Source organism: Ceratotherium simum, chromosome 4 (genome assembly GCF_057802395.1).
Source record: "Ceratotherium simum simum isolate JZ-2026a chromosome 4, ASM5780239v1, whole genome shotgun sequence".
Lineage (NCBI taxonomy): Eukaryota > Metazoa > Chordata > Mammalia > Perissodactyla > Rhinocerotidae > Ceratotherium > Ceratotherium simum.
In genome coordinates this window covers 32456375-32470936 of record NC_141903.1, presented here as the reverse complement: position 1 = coordinate 32470936, position 14562 = coordinate 32456375, and positions in this window count along the sequence as shown.

Genomic DNA, 14562 nt, shown 5'->3' with positions numbered 1-14562 from the left:
TCTTCTTCCAGATGGGTTTATGGTTGCCAATGAAAGGTGGGCAGTGATGGGCAGGGAGAGATTGAGATATAAGCATCTGATAAAAATAATATCACTTTTCAAGTGAGCAAGTGTAAAACTGAGGTGAGAGTGAGACCTGAGCAAGACCTGGACTTGGGGTTGATCCAGAGTAAAAGACATGTGCAGGAAATAGTTACAGACCTACCTACTCCAAGTTCTTGATAAGGGTTACCTCAAAAGACTCAGCACGTAGATCAATAAAATAGGTAAAAGTCCACATGACCTGGGGACTAACCATCCATTTTTTGAATCATTGTTATGAAGGAAATGTAAAGACAGATTATCACATCCTACACCAAATATCCACTGGACTCCAGGCTCCATGAAGAAAACAGTGACTTCATTAGTCTTTTTCATCTCATATTCTCAAGACCTAGTACAACACCTGGCACACAATAGATACGCATTAAAAAATTATGGAATGGAAGAATGATATTCTTCTTTAAATTACTGGCTACAAAAGGAATAATAAAAAATAAAATGTAAATTTCTGGTTTTAATTGTCCCATAGGTGGCAATTTTAGAAAGTGTACTTTGTCCTTTAATTGCCAAATTAATGTACTCCCAGTCTTTGTACTTCCGTAGGTAAATTTATTCATCAGTTTATGTGTTCCACAAATTGTATCCAGCCAGCACAGGAGTTATAAAGATGAAATAGACACTGCACTCAGGGAGCTGACAATCTGGTATTTAATTGCAACCTGTATAAGATCTGAGAGATTCCAGAAAGATCTGGTAAAGGTAACATTTTGTTTTATTTAGACATATGTAACAGAACCTCTCAGACCTGAACTTCATTCTCTCCAAAGGAAGAAAAAGCAAAATTTCCTCCAAATACTTATAATCCAACAGAGACACCTTGGATCTCAAAAATAAACCAGAAGCTCACATGCTGATAATTGACAAAATAACTGAATTTCCTTTCCCATCCCCATTCCTCTTGCCCCCCCCCACCACCACCAAATACCAAAGCCTCTCAGGGCCCACTCTCCTTCAAATCAAGCACATTTCTAACTACTGTGTATCATAGTCAGAGGCAGCAAATTCCAACTCAAAGTGCCTGAAAATAGACAACAAACTGTCCAGATGATTAAACACTGAAGAACAACGATAACATTTCTTATGAGAAATGTTGCAAGTCCTACCTGGAGGCTGCCGGCCAGACCTAGAACTCATCCTGCTTCACCTGTCCTTTCCCCACTATAAGCCTTCAGGAGTCCATGAAGAGGTAGGACTTCCTGTGTACCAGTAGTTGGACGCTGGTTGGACCTGAAAACTGCTGCCTCCAGAAAAAGTGAGGACCACTTGGGACTCAGTCAAGAATGTAAACTCAGATTTGCCTCAGAAAAGCAGAAGTCTGACCAGGCATTGGGTGGGCTGTGTCATTTTTCTGAGCATCCTAAACTAATGGTTTTGACTTCACCTGCCATTCGGTACCATCTATGCCCCCCTTTTCTCCCTCTTTTTGGCATTAAAAAAGTTGAAATGCATAGTGACATTTGAGTTTTCTAAGTTAATTCTAAGGTCACCAGGTAAAGCTCCAGACGGTCATTTCCTTCATAATATATCTGTGTGTACTTTGCTGTTGTTTAGTGAAATTTTTAAGAAATGAAATAAAACAAAGGTATTTAGAGAAACTTAGGAGTCTAATTCTGTAGCCACTCTTGTTGTTGTAACACTATTATAATATCAAAGATTTGGGCTAGTAGCTCTAAACGGAGGTATACAGCCCTTTAAAGGACGTCTGTGGGAGTGTTTTGGCTACACAATGATTGGGGGGGCACTGCTTGCATTTGGGGAGACTAGGGGTGCTGGACATCCTGCTGAGTTCAACAGTCCAGCATAAGGAAGATGTCTCAAGATTTGCATAATTTTTTGTCTTCCCAATGGACAGTCCTATAGCTGAGAAACTATAATTATCTTAGCATAGAATCTTTGTTTTTACATAAATTTAACGTGTTTGGTTTTTTTGGTACAGTTTTGATACAATTTTCTAGCAATGCAACTACTATGCAAATTGAGGGAAGAATTTTTTTTCTATTTTACTTTCTTCAGAACATTACCAAGAACTGTTCACCATTTCAGAAAAATCACAGCCTTCAGCAACTGCTCATGGTATCTGAGTCACCAGTACAACTGCCCTGTCATGTTCATGGTGATTCAATATGCAGAGGTAAGCATCCAACTACTTCCTTATGTCTTCAGGTGAAGACGGGCCTAAGGATTTTGCATAGTAAAATACATAGTGTTTCATAATATTACATTTATTTCTTCTTTATATTGTAGTTAAGATATTTTAATTTTTTGCTATTGTTAATATTATGTGTATAAATAAGTGATACTATCTATGAATTTCATTTCAAGATAGAAAATGGACAGAATTACAAAAAGAGGTAGTTAGGTAGGATATTATATTCTTACTCCTTTTTTTAAACTGCCTAAATGAAATATAACACACAAAGCAGACACCTGTATAACCAGCAACCAGGTCAAACAATAGAATATTGCCAGCACTACAGACACCCCCATTAGGCCCTTTCAAAAACGATCTCTGTCTACTTAAAGGTAATCACTATCTCGACTTTCACGAAAATCTCTTTAGAATTTACCACATAAGCATACCTTCTTAAATACCACTTTAATTTGTCTTTTTTTCTTTTTTTTGAATTGCAAAATTCAACAAATTAAGTGAAATTACAGTATGGATGCTCATGGTCTCCAGTTTCTTTTGCTGGACATTATGTTAATGACATTCATTTACATTGTTGGGTCTAGCGAATGTTCATCTCTTTTCATTGTTGCATAATGTTCCATTGTATGAATATACCACATTTTACTTTTGCATTCTACTGTTGATGGACATGTGGCTGTTCCCAGGTTTTGAGGATTACAAATAATGCTATGAATATTCCTGTCCCTACCTCCTGGTGTGCCTGTGCACACATTTCTGAGGAGTACATGTAGAATTACCAAATAAAATATAGGACATCTAGGTAAATTTGAATTTCAGATTAAAAAAATGGATGACTTTTTACTGTAACTATGTTCCAAATATTGTATGGAGATATTTATACCAAAGATTTATTTGTTCTTTATCTAAAATCCAAATTTAACTGGCATCCTATATTTTTAGTTGCTAAATCTGGCAACCCTAAGTATAAACCTATGGGTGGAAATTGCTATTTCATAGAATATATGTATCTTCAGGTTCACTAGATAATGTTAAACTGTTTTACTATGAGGCAGAACTAAATTACACCTTCTCCATCAGTGTACAAGAGTTTTGTTGTCACAAATTACATGTCCACATATCTGTGGGTCTTTTTTTGGATGCTATTCTATTCTATTGGACTATTGGCCTATTGTGTTGCCAATACCACATTGTCATAAATACATAGCAATAATAAGGCTTGATTTATGGTAAAGCAAGTTCCTTCATCTATATTCTTCTTTAAAAGTATCTTAGCTATTCTTGGTCCCTTGAATTTCTATACAAATTTCAAAACCAGCTTGTTGAGTTTTAACAAAAACCTGCTGGTAATATATGTATCTATAAAACAATTTGGGAAGAATTTACATCTTTATAATATTTAGTCATCTAATCCATGAATACTTTGTATAACTGTTTAGTCCTCTTTTTTTAAATCACTGTATTCTTTAACATGTATATCATAGTTATTTTAAAGTTCGAGTTTGATAATTCCAACATTGTATCTATTTCTGAGTCTGATTCTATTGCCTTTTTTCCCTTTTGACCATAGATTGCATTTTATTGCCCCATTATGTGTCTCAAATTTTTGTGTGTTAAAAGACAGTAGAAAGAGAGGTATATAATATTAATTCCTAGAAAAGGCCACGTCACTTCTGAGAGGCTGCTAGTAAGGGGGATTGAGGAATCCAATCTGTAGTTAAACTGGGTCTAGTGTTGTTGCCACTTTAGATTCAACTCATCAGTGATTCGAATGTTCTAGAGAGGGATTAGGACGGTCCATTCAACAAGGCTTAGGATTCAGCCCTTAGCAGACGTCAAAGGTTTCTTTATGCTTTAGAGCTGAGCCACCATTTTTCTGAACCATGGGAGATCTTACTTTGCTTTATTGCCTGACTTCCAGCTTTTGGGGTCACTGGGGAGTTCTCTTTACTCTTCAGTCACAACCTCAGCTTTCTGCACACCTCAGAATCTTGCTCTCTCCTTCTGTTCTTCTCCCAGTCTTGGAGAATAGCTCCAGTGGACTCAGTGAAGGCCCAAAGTACCTCAACAGGATTTTTCTTAGCTCTCTATCCCTTCCTCTGACTTCAGAAAGAAATTTTAGTGCACTTGATGATAGTAATTTTTTTAACTTTTATCTTTGATTTGCTTTTTTCTGCTATATAGAAATACAATCCATTACCTATACTGATCTTGTATCCAGTAACATTGCTCAATTTACTTGTTAGTTCTACTCGTTCTTCTATAGATTCTTCTGAAAACCATACACAAGGAAGCTCTCAAGGACCTCAACAATCAAACCTCAGCATGCCCCATTGGTTAAGTGCTTAACTTCTTGAGCCAGATTCCTGGATTTAAATTCAAGCTCTGCCACTTGCTAACTGTATGACATTGGGCAAGTTTTTCTTTCACTATTTTTGTCTCCATCTCCTCACCTATAAAATAAGGATAATATTAGCACCTACCTCATAGGTTTGTCGTGTGGATTAAATGAGTTAATACATGCACAGTACTTACAACAGTGCCTGGCACAAAATAAGTGCTCTATAGATATCAGCTCTGTCTGCCCGGATCTCCAACCCAGCATCTTCAGAGCCCTCTCTCCACATGGTTCCCTGTGCTCCAGCCTTAGCAAAGGGTGTCCCCACTGCCAGGAACACATTTCTACCTTTCTTTACGTGGCTAATTCCTTCTTGTTCCATAACCTTCAAGTCATATATTGCTGCCTTGGAAAGTGGAACGCTCACCACCACCATCACCCCAGTACCACAACAAATTCTACAGCTCTCCTACTGCCACCAAACAGCAAGCCGCAGAAAATACTGCCCTCTGTTACACACGCACAAAGGACAGAATTCTTTATCTAAAAGAGCATTTCAATGTACGCCAACATTTGTACCAAATTAAGCTATTAGACTCTATTAGACTGTATCTTTGGTTAATTCTAAATACTGTAAGAGAAGCATTTTTTCCGTATAAAAAGGATTTTAAATTTTTTGTAAAAATTGTACATGCTGTTATAAAATGAAGCTGGAGTTTATTTGCATAATATCATGTTTCTGAAACTTTAGAGCAATAATTAGATACTGCTGTCATAATGTGAGTCTGGAGCTCAGCCGGGCATGTTCTTGCAGCACTGCTGCCATCTCAAACTTTACCCTCTCTTTTGGAAGCTCCCTGTATTTTCCTTTGATGCCAGTATAAAAAACTTACAGAAAAATATAATTATCGACCAGACTCAGAGAGATATGTTGAAACTGTACAGATATTCATCTGTGAGGGAGAGTTGAGAAGACGTTTGCCTGGAGGAGGGGGATGGTTGATGCCTTCCTCATCTTCTGAGGTCTTAGGATGTTATGCTTCAGTGCCCTGAGACCCATTTCTCCCCTCCCTATCACCACCAATTTATTTAATGATACTGAGAAAATTCCTCAATTTTCTGAGCTTTAAATTAGTACCTTTCAGAGTTGATATTATAATCAGAGGTCAGTAAAGTTTTGCCTTTTTCTTTTACTGTAAAGGGCCAGATAGTAAATCTTTGCAACTTTACAGGCCATATGGTCTCTGCTGCAATTACTCAACTTTGCTGTTTTAGTGTGAAAGCTATCCTAGCAATTCATCAATGAATGAGCATGGCTATGTTCCAATAAAACTTGCTTTTCAAAAATAGGCGGCAGGCTGGATTTAGTCTGTGGGCTCTAGTTCCCGACCACTGGCATAGATGATCACCTAATACAAAAAATATCATTTATTAATTTGTTTATTCATTTGCTCATTCAAGGAATATTTATAGAGGATTCCTATGTGCATCAGGCACCATTCAAGGCACTGGAGACAGAGCAGCAAACCAGACAGATAAGGACTCTGGTCTCTGAAACTTACTTTCTTGACAAAAGACAAACAATAAATAAGTAAACAAATAATTTTGGATAATCATAGGTGCTTTAAATATATTAAAGATGCATGTGTGATGGGGCATATATGGGGCATGCAGGAAAATGTACATAGTATTTGAGATATGAGTTCAAGTTGGTGACTTAGCACGGAGGCTATGTGTCTGTGTGCTGGTGCCTTATATCACATTCTCTTTCACCCCCCTTGCAACATCACAAGATGCATTATTATACCTTTTTTATAGGAGAGAAAAAAATCTCAGAGGCTCAGAGAAGAAAGTCAACATATCCACAACTCATAGCTGCTGATGACAGAGCTGGGATACAAATCCAGGCTCACTTATCTCCAAGGGCCAAGGACTTCCATTTTCTCCCAAGAACTATAATCTTTGCTAAGAAAGTCCCATGCAATGCCCCTTCCAACTTTCAATGAATTATGGAAAATCAAGACTGGAAAGAAACTGAGAGACACCTTCATTCACTCACCCTTTCATTCAAGCATCATTCACTCCTCTAACAAGCATTTACTGAGCACCTACTGTGTACCAGGCATAACTGAGGATATCATGGTGAGCAAAACAAAGAAGGTCCCTGTCCAGAGGGATGCTGGTAAATGTTGAGAACTCACTCTGCAGAGGTGGAGGGAGCTCTGATTTGTAGCATTTGCCAATTTTTGTAGCATAAATACTTCCCCCATGGTTGATTTCAAGCTGCCAACTTGCCATGAAATGGCTTGTGAAATTCCTGAAAATCTGACAATTGGCTTTGGTGAGCAGCTGCGACCCAGCTCGGCACGCCACTGGGCTGCAGGCCCTCAGTGCTTACGGTCTAGTGGAGCCAGACAAGTAAGCAGAGCATTTTAATACAGAGTAAGAAGTAGTGTTATTGGGGGTGGAGGTAAGATGTTTTTGGTGCTTGGTTAATGCAAAGAATGGGCACTTAACCCAGACAGGAAAACAGAAAGAAAGGGAAAAAAGCAATTGCTGTGATATACTTTACACCAAAGATGTAGATATTTAGAAACATTTGTATTTTGATAGACAGAAATCTTCACTTTTTGTAGAAATATTCGTCATCGCGTTGAAACACTCCAAATGGGCCTTGAATCAAATTATTTAGATTCTTGTTTCAATTCTTGACTTTACTCGGTAAAAGGGAGCCTGATTTAATTAAAGGTTTGGGGTTCTAGTCTGATTGCTGCCGCTAACTGGTCCTGTCACCATGGGCAAGTGACTTGCTTCTCTGTGTACTGGTGTCTAAATGACCTAAGGAATGTCAAACATCAGCACTTCACTCTTCAACCTCTCCAGCTATAAGAGTTTTGTTTAGATAAAGCCTCTTTTCTGTCCCCCTCAGTGAGGACTCTCAGACAACGGGCAGAAATGACAAGATGGAATTCTGTTCAGGCGGATCCCAGGCCACTCTCATTTTTCAAACTCTAGGACCATTTAGAGAAGGTCCAGTTTAGAACTAAAAATCTAGCTGGGCCAAATAAGTAAAAAATACCCATAAAATCCACAGTATTGTAAAACCAAGATGGGACAGGAATGCCGATGCCATGTGGACGGCCTTTTGAAAATGTTACCAGCTCCAAAATAGCTAGCAAACTAAGGCAAATCCTGGGGCTCACAGGACTTGAGAATTTTTCCAGTCACCTCTGCAGGCATCTGCTCAATTCTAACACCCACCCTCCTTGTAAAGGAGACAGCCACTGGGACCTGTTCACACAACAGCCAGAAACATTGTTTGGGAAAGCTGTCGTGAGAACAGTGATGACCAGCTTGTGGGTTGTCATCCTCACGCCCCAGAATTGTAATAGCCTTTCTGGTGTGCTGACAGCCAGGATGCATAAGTGCTTCCAGGCTGTGTGCCCGGGTTCCCTGGTTCCAGTGGCTGAGGCAGGGGACTGCAGCTGACTCCACTGAGGCTCTCTTTCCACGGTCATCCCAGTTCAGCCTACCTCTTCCTAAGCGATCTGTGTGGGCAGGCAGCTCAGGACCACTTCAGCAGGAAGCACAACACTTCCAAGTCTTGCCTCACTTCATTTTTAAGTGAGGCTTACATCCCAGGGACTGGAGATGTGATTAATAAAAGGACTACAGCTGCAACTTGCAAATCTATTTTTTTGGTTGTCCCAAACATATGCGTTGGTTTCATTTGGAATTCATTCTTCTGACTTTAGTTCAAAAGCAGCACCTAGTGGTCTTCAGAACATATGGATGGTGAGCTGTGATGAAGGCCTTGTCTATATCTACAAGGCATAAATCAGACAGATACAGAGACTCAGATTCTTCACTCAGATTTCCTTATGTGGTTAACCATATGATGATCAAATCCATACTTCACTGTGTTCTTTGTAAACCAAATGTCACTCCACGTCAAAAAGTTACCTGGTATCTGGGTCTATGTGACCCGTTGTGATTTTCCAACAGAATATCAGTAATTGCACATGCAACCAGATTGACTGACAGGCAATAGAGGTCACAAATTTTGTCAGAGAGACCACAGGGAATGCTGGAGACTGTGGCAAAGTAGAAAGCTCAGGCCTTGTATTTAGGAGACAGCTTCTACTTTGTTCCAGCAGATTGTTGCTCTGTGGCAACGGAAGCCCAGTACTACAAGATATCCTAACTTTTCAAAGGAAGCCTGCAATCTGGATTTTGATGTATATTCCCTCAATTTTTAATGGTTCACAATTAATTTTTCTTTAAACCCATGGGCCAAACACATCTGCAGGTGTAAATCTAGCATACAGACCACAATTTTGTAACCTCTAGAATTGATGGAAATACTTTCTGTGACAACCCGTAATTTTAGAGATTTTGCAACACCTTCAAAATGTTCTCAAACTCAATCTCCCATGACTGCCATGCACCCTTCTTTTTAAATATATTTTATTTTATTATAATATAAATTTTGGAAAGTGCATATATCATAAGTGCATAAGTGCACAAGTTCACAAACTGAACATATGTATAACTCAGTTCCAGAAATAGAACATTATCTGCATTCCAGAAGCCCCTTCCATTTACTACCCATCCCCACAAGATTAATCACTATTGTATACACTTTTCTGTTACTTTTTTTTCTGTTACTTTTTTCTGTTGTTTACTCATGCATTAGTGAGTCAAATGAATACTGTCTGTGCATGAATTAGTTACAATAATGCAAACTGTAGATTGCCAAAAGGGAAAGTATACATATATAATTGCCATGTGAGGAACCTTGGTCTGATATTTCAGACAATTTATCCACAGAGTTTAATACAGCTTTGGCTAAGGTTTCCATTCACTTTGTACAAACAAAGCCAAAGGAAAGGCTTGGAATTCATAGCCTTTATGTTACCTAATCTAGGTCATCTGAGCCAAATACTTCCCTAACCACATGTGTAGAACAAATCTAAATCCATGTGTAGTTTCCTAGTCTCTCTAAATGGAGTATCAAGATGCTATCACAATTTTTTTCATGAAATTAACTATACGTCTAAAACACAGGACTTTGCTTCAATGCGTGTATTTCTCTTATCGAGTTTATGACAGACCATCAGCCAGCCCTCCTGGGCTTTGGCTTCTCAATGTTTCCCTTTTCTTCCTTCAGCAGTCATTCTGAAGTTTAAATATTTTGGTTCTCACATTCTTTGTTTTGAAAGCAACCTGAATCTGGCATCAATTTTTTTTTTTTTTTTTTTTAGTGAGAAATAATCTGTGAAGTATGTTACGGCACATTTGGCACAAGATGCTAAAACAAAAAGACAGGGGTTTGTGTCAAAACACACGCCAGCAATTGGTGAAACAGTCTGGTGAACTTACCATTGATTGCGATCACTTCCTGATGGATTCAGCTGTTCCACATCTGTGTTGGCTTCTGGCTGCAATTCTGAGCTGGTCCTCCTCCTCTCCAGGCTGTGGGGCAGGGAAATAACCACATTACACCCCCATCACAAAGCCCCGCTGTCTGTGTGGATCTCTGAGTAACTGCATTGATTGGCCATTTCACAAAATGCCCTTTAAAATCCCACTTCATTAATAATCTAAGAAACACAACTCAAGGAACATTGAGATGGCTTTTCACCTATCAAATGTAAAGCTTGTTATTGCAATTTTCATTGCTTTAATAATAAGATCCATGCTTGAGGGGAGTGAGAAATGGAAATTTTCATACAATGCTGGAGGCAGCATAAACTGATGCAAACATTCTGGAAGGTAACACATACCAAGTCTGCTAAGCAGCATTTTGACCTCCATGGCTTTTCCTCCTGCCATGACGAAAGGGACTTTGCAATGGAATTAAGGCTGCTAATCATTATGCCTTACAACAGGGAGATTATCCTGTATTATCAGATGGACCCAATGTAATTATATGAAGCCTTCAGATCAGAAGAGGAGGCAGAGAGACACAGTAGCATGAGAAGGACTTCACGCCATTGCTGTTCTGAGATATAGCTGGCTCCCTGCAAGAATTGGAGAGTGGGCTCTAGGAGCTAAGGGTGGCCCCAGCTGACAGCCATCAAGGAAACAGGGACCTAGTCCTACAGCTGTTAAGGAACTCAATTCTATCAACAAGACAGGGACCCTGGGAATGGATTCTCCCTTTGAGTCTCCAGGAGGGAGCCCTGCTGACACCTTGATTCTGACCTTTTGAGACTCACAGCAGAGAAATCAGCCAAGCCCACTGGGTTTTTTACCTACAGAACTGTGAAATAATAAATGAGTGTTGCTGTAATTCACTAAATTTGTCTAATTTGTTGTGGCAGTGTATTAGTTAGGGTTCTCCAGAGAAACAGAACCAATACAATATATACAGAGAGAGATATATTTAAGAGGACACTTATTATAGGAATTAGGTCACGTGGTTATGGAAGCCGAGAAGTCCTACAATCTGCCATCTGCGAGCTGAAGACCCAGGAAAGGCATTGGTATAATTCAGGCCAAGTCCAGGCCCTGAGAACAGTGGTACCTCTGATGTAAGTTCCAGAGTCCAAGGCCCAAGACCCAGGAGCCCCAATGTCCTAGGGCAGGAGAAGATGGACGCTGCAGCTCAAGAAGAGAGAGAGGTTCCAGTTCAAGATGGCGACATGGGAGGATCCTGGGCTCACCTCCCCGCATGGACACACGGAATCTGCAGCTACATCAAAGCAGGTAGGAGAGGCTGGGACACCATCCCGCCATAAATCCCTTCCTGGCACTGCGACCCACAATTGGGAGGGAACTCAAAACCCGGAGCTTCTCCCTGAGGAGCAAAGGGTTTGAACCCCACATAAGGCACTCCAGCTTTTAAGACCTGCCCGTGAAAGATCATCCCCCAAAACATCTATCTTTGAAAACCAAGGGAGCTCATGTTCAGGAGACCCACACGCTATACCGATCTGAGAAACGGCTCTTAAAGGGCTCCGTTGCTGCAACTCACCTGCTCCAGGACTCAGCGCAGATGCAGCCTACAGAGAGGAGCCCAAACTTCACGTGAATGAGGCTCATTTGCTAATCTTAGTGTCAGCCTGAGGGGCAGGCATCTAACATAGCAACCAGCTGGGGGCCCCGCTAGCTTGCGGGCATCTTCACGCTCCCCCTCTGCCTTGCTCTAGCCAGCAGGCGTCGTCTTTTTTTAGACAACTAAGCTATTTTTCTCTTTTTTTCCTGAGGGACCATCTATACACTCTCCCTCTGACTCATTCCAGCTGGCAGACGCCATCTTTTCTTTCTTTCCTTTTTTTTTTTTTTCTTTTTCTTTTTCCTCTATATGTGTGGGTGTATTGAAGTATATGTAACACCGTGTTGATAGCATGTTCTATCTAGGGCCCCAATGGCCAAGAATAAAATGCTAGGTGATGGGTGCCCCATGGGACTGGCAAAAGAGGCCACTGAAAATTAGCCCATCACCGCCTCCAGGTTGTAAAAGAAGTGAACTTGAAAGGATTCAGGGAACATGGTGCCTCTTCTCTTGACCATTTGTGGAAGGGGAGGGGAGATATTGGCCTTTATCTTACAGCAAGTGAAAGAGGGGGACTTCAGGGGGGCCACACAGAGAACTTGCTACCTTCCCTGGAGTTTGGAGGACACATGGGTTGGGGTGTGACACATGTTTTAGTAACTCATTTATTAATTCATTCATTCAACCAATATTTACTGAGCCAACTAACATATACTATGCATTGTACTGGGTGCTGGATTCTAGACCTCTTGTTTTTTGTTAAACCTTAAAGTAATTTAACGCATTAAAATAAAGGACCTAGGCCCGGCCGGTGGCTTAGCGGTTAAGTGCGCGTGCTCCGCTACTGGCGGCCTGGGTTCGGATCCCCGGCACGCACCAATGTACCGCTTCTCTGGCCGTGCTGAGGCCGCGTCCCACATACAGCAACTAGAAGGATGTGCAGCTATGACATACAACTATCTACTGGGGCTTTGGGGGAAAAAAAAAAAGGATGAGGATTGGCAATAGATGTTAGCTCAGAGCCGGTCTTCCTCAGCAAAAAGAGGAGGATTAGCATGGATGTTAGCTCAGGACTGATCTTCCTCACAAAAAATAAAATAAAGGAACTATAGTACATCTTGAGTGGACATTTATTGTTTGCCTTCCAAATCTATTCCTGCTTATTCTAGATAAAGCCTCTAATTTAATTTTGGGAATTTCCCCTGCCCCCACTGTAGGACATGTGCTTCACTCCTCCTTCAGCTCAAGTGTGGAATAAATGACTTAAGCCAATCAGTGCCTCTTATTCCAGTGGTCATAGTGATTGATTCAGGAATGAGCACATGATCCTAACAAACCAATGAGATTTGATCAAATTTTGGCTGGGAATCCTTGGGTAGAGGCAGTTTCTCTTTTTCCCTGGATGTAAACTTGAGAATAAATAGGAGCTGGAGCAGTTGCAGCCATTTTGCTACTATGAGGAACCTGAGAATTGAGTTACTACAATGGAGAAAGCCTGGTAACATTGCTTGAGCCCAGGATGAAGCCATAACTGAAGATAGCTTTACTCTTGTATTGCTTATATCTATGAGCTAGTAATTGTCCTTTTGCTTAAGTCACTTTGATTTGTGGGGTTGCACTTGCAACAAAAAATGCCCTCATATTGACAACATCCTGTACTACTTCCTGTTTTCAACTATGAAATGTTGAAAGCTTGAATTTAAGTTCTCAAAATAGAATTTGAAACTCAAAGAGGAGAGTAATATGATAATCTAATAAATTTAAAACTATACATACATTTGATTTCGAATATGATAAAAACGAGTTTATATCTTCAAATATGTCTAAACTAGAATTTTAAATCAAAACCCCATTAGGACAGGGAAAGTGTGATAGGCCAATGAAGAATGATGAGAATGCTTTCCATTCTCTTTTAAGCTTCTTTGATTAACCCTTTTGTTACTTTCTGGTTATACACCCAATCTGAGAATAGGGGTCTGGAGAGAAAATGCTCAAAGCATAATGGAAGAGAAAAAAGTCAGCAATTATTTTGAAACCTAAACATCCATCAGATGCCTCTAATCCCATGAAGGAGATTTGAGTTTAGCTACCAATTTCCTTTTTTTGAATTCTCTTCAGAGTCTATGCCTTCACTAACACATTAGGACACATCTTGTCATATACTAAACATCTGGAATGAGGAATGATTTCCCAAAGGACTCTTGGCTGCCTTATGCTCCCATGGAGGAAATTCTCTAAGAATTAGGATGACAGTGTGTTAAATAGCCATTACTCATCTGTGTGACAGCTCAGCATCTCACCACATCTGAGAATAAAAGAATGAGGGCCCTTGATTTTTGCAGGCTAACCTGGAGTTACATTACTTGATGCCAAAGCATCCAGATTAAAATGAAGAATGTTCAGTGAGCCATCCAGATACTCTTAAGTATCTAAATGTTTGACATGTTGTAATCATAGCCTGTGATAGCACTAATTGGGTAATATAAAACTTCCCATCCCCCTTGGTCATTAAACATTTATTATCATCTTCTTGTGTGCCAGCCACATAGGATGGATTGATTCATACCATTGTTCCTGTCCCTCATAGAGTTCACTATCTAGGGGGCATACAAGTTATACAGCAAACTATAAGAAAATGTGATGAATGAGGTATCAAATTAGGATACTTTCGTTGCAAGGAAGTATTGCATTCAACTAAAAGCAGGACTTCTACTAGCTAATTCTGTGTTTTTATGAAAATTAGAGCAAGATGCCTCATTCTCTAGGCAAACACAATCTACAACAGAACACACAGGATGGTGAGCAGAGAGTAGCAGGGCAGATCTTGTACAGGGCAAAGTCTGCACAACTGTACTTGGACTCAAGTGGTATGAATAATATTTTATGGAATGAGAAGTTCAGTGGTAGGAAATTCTAGGGTTGATTAATTCTTTCGTTTGAGAACTGCTCAAGGACCAGGTGTTTTCCATTTTT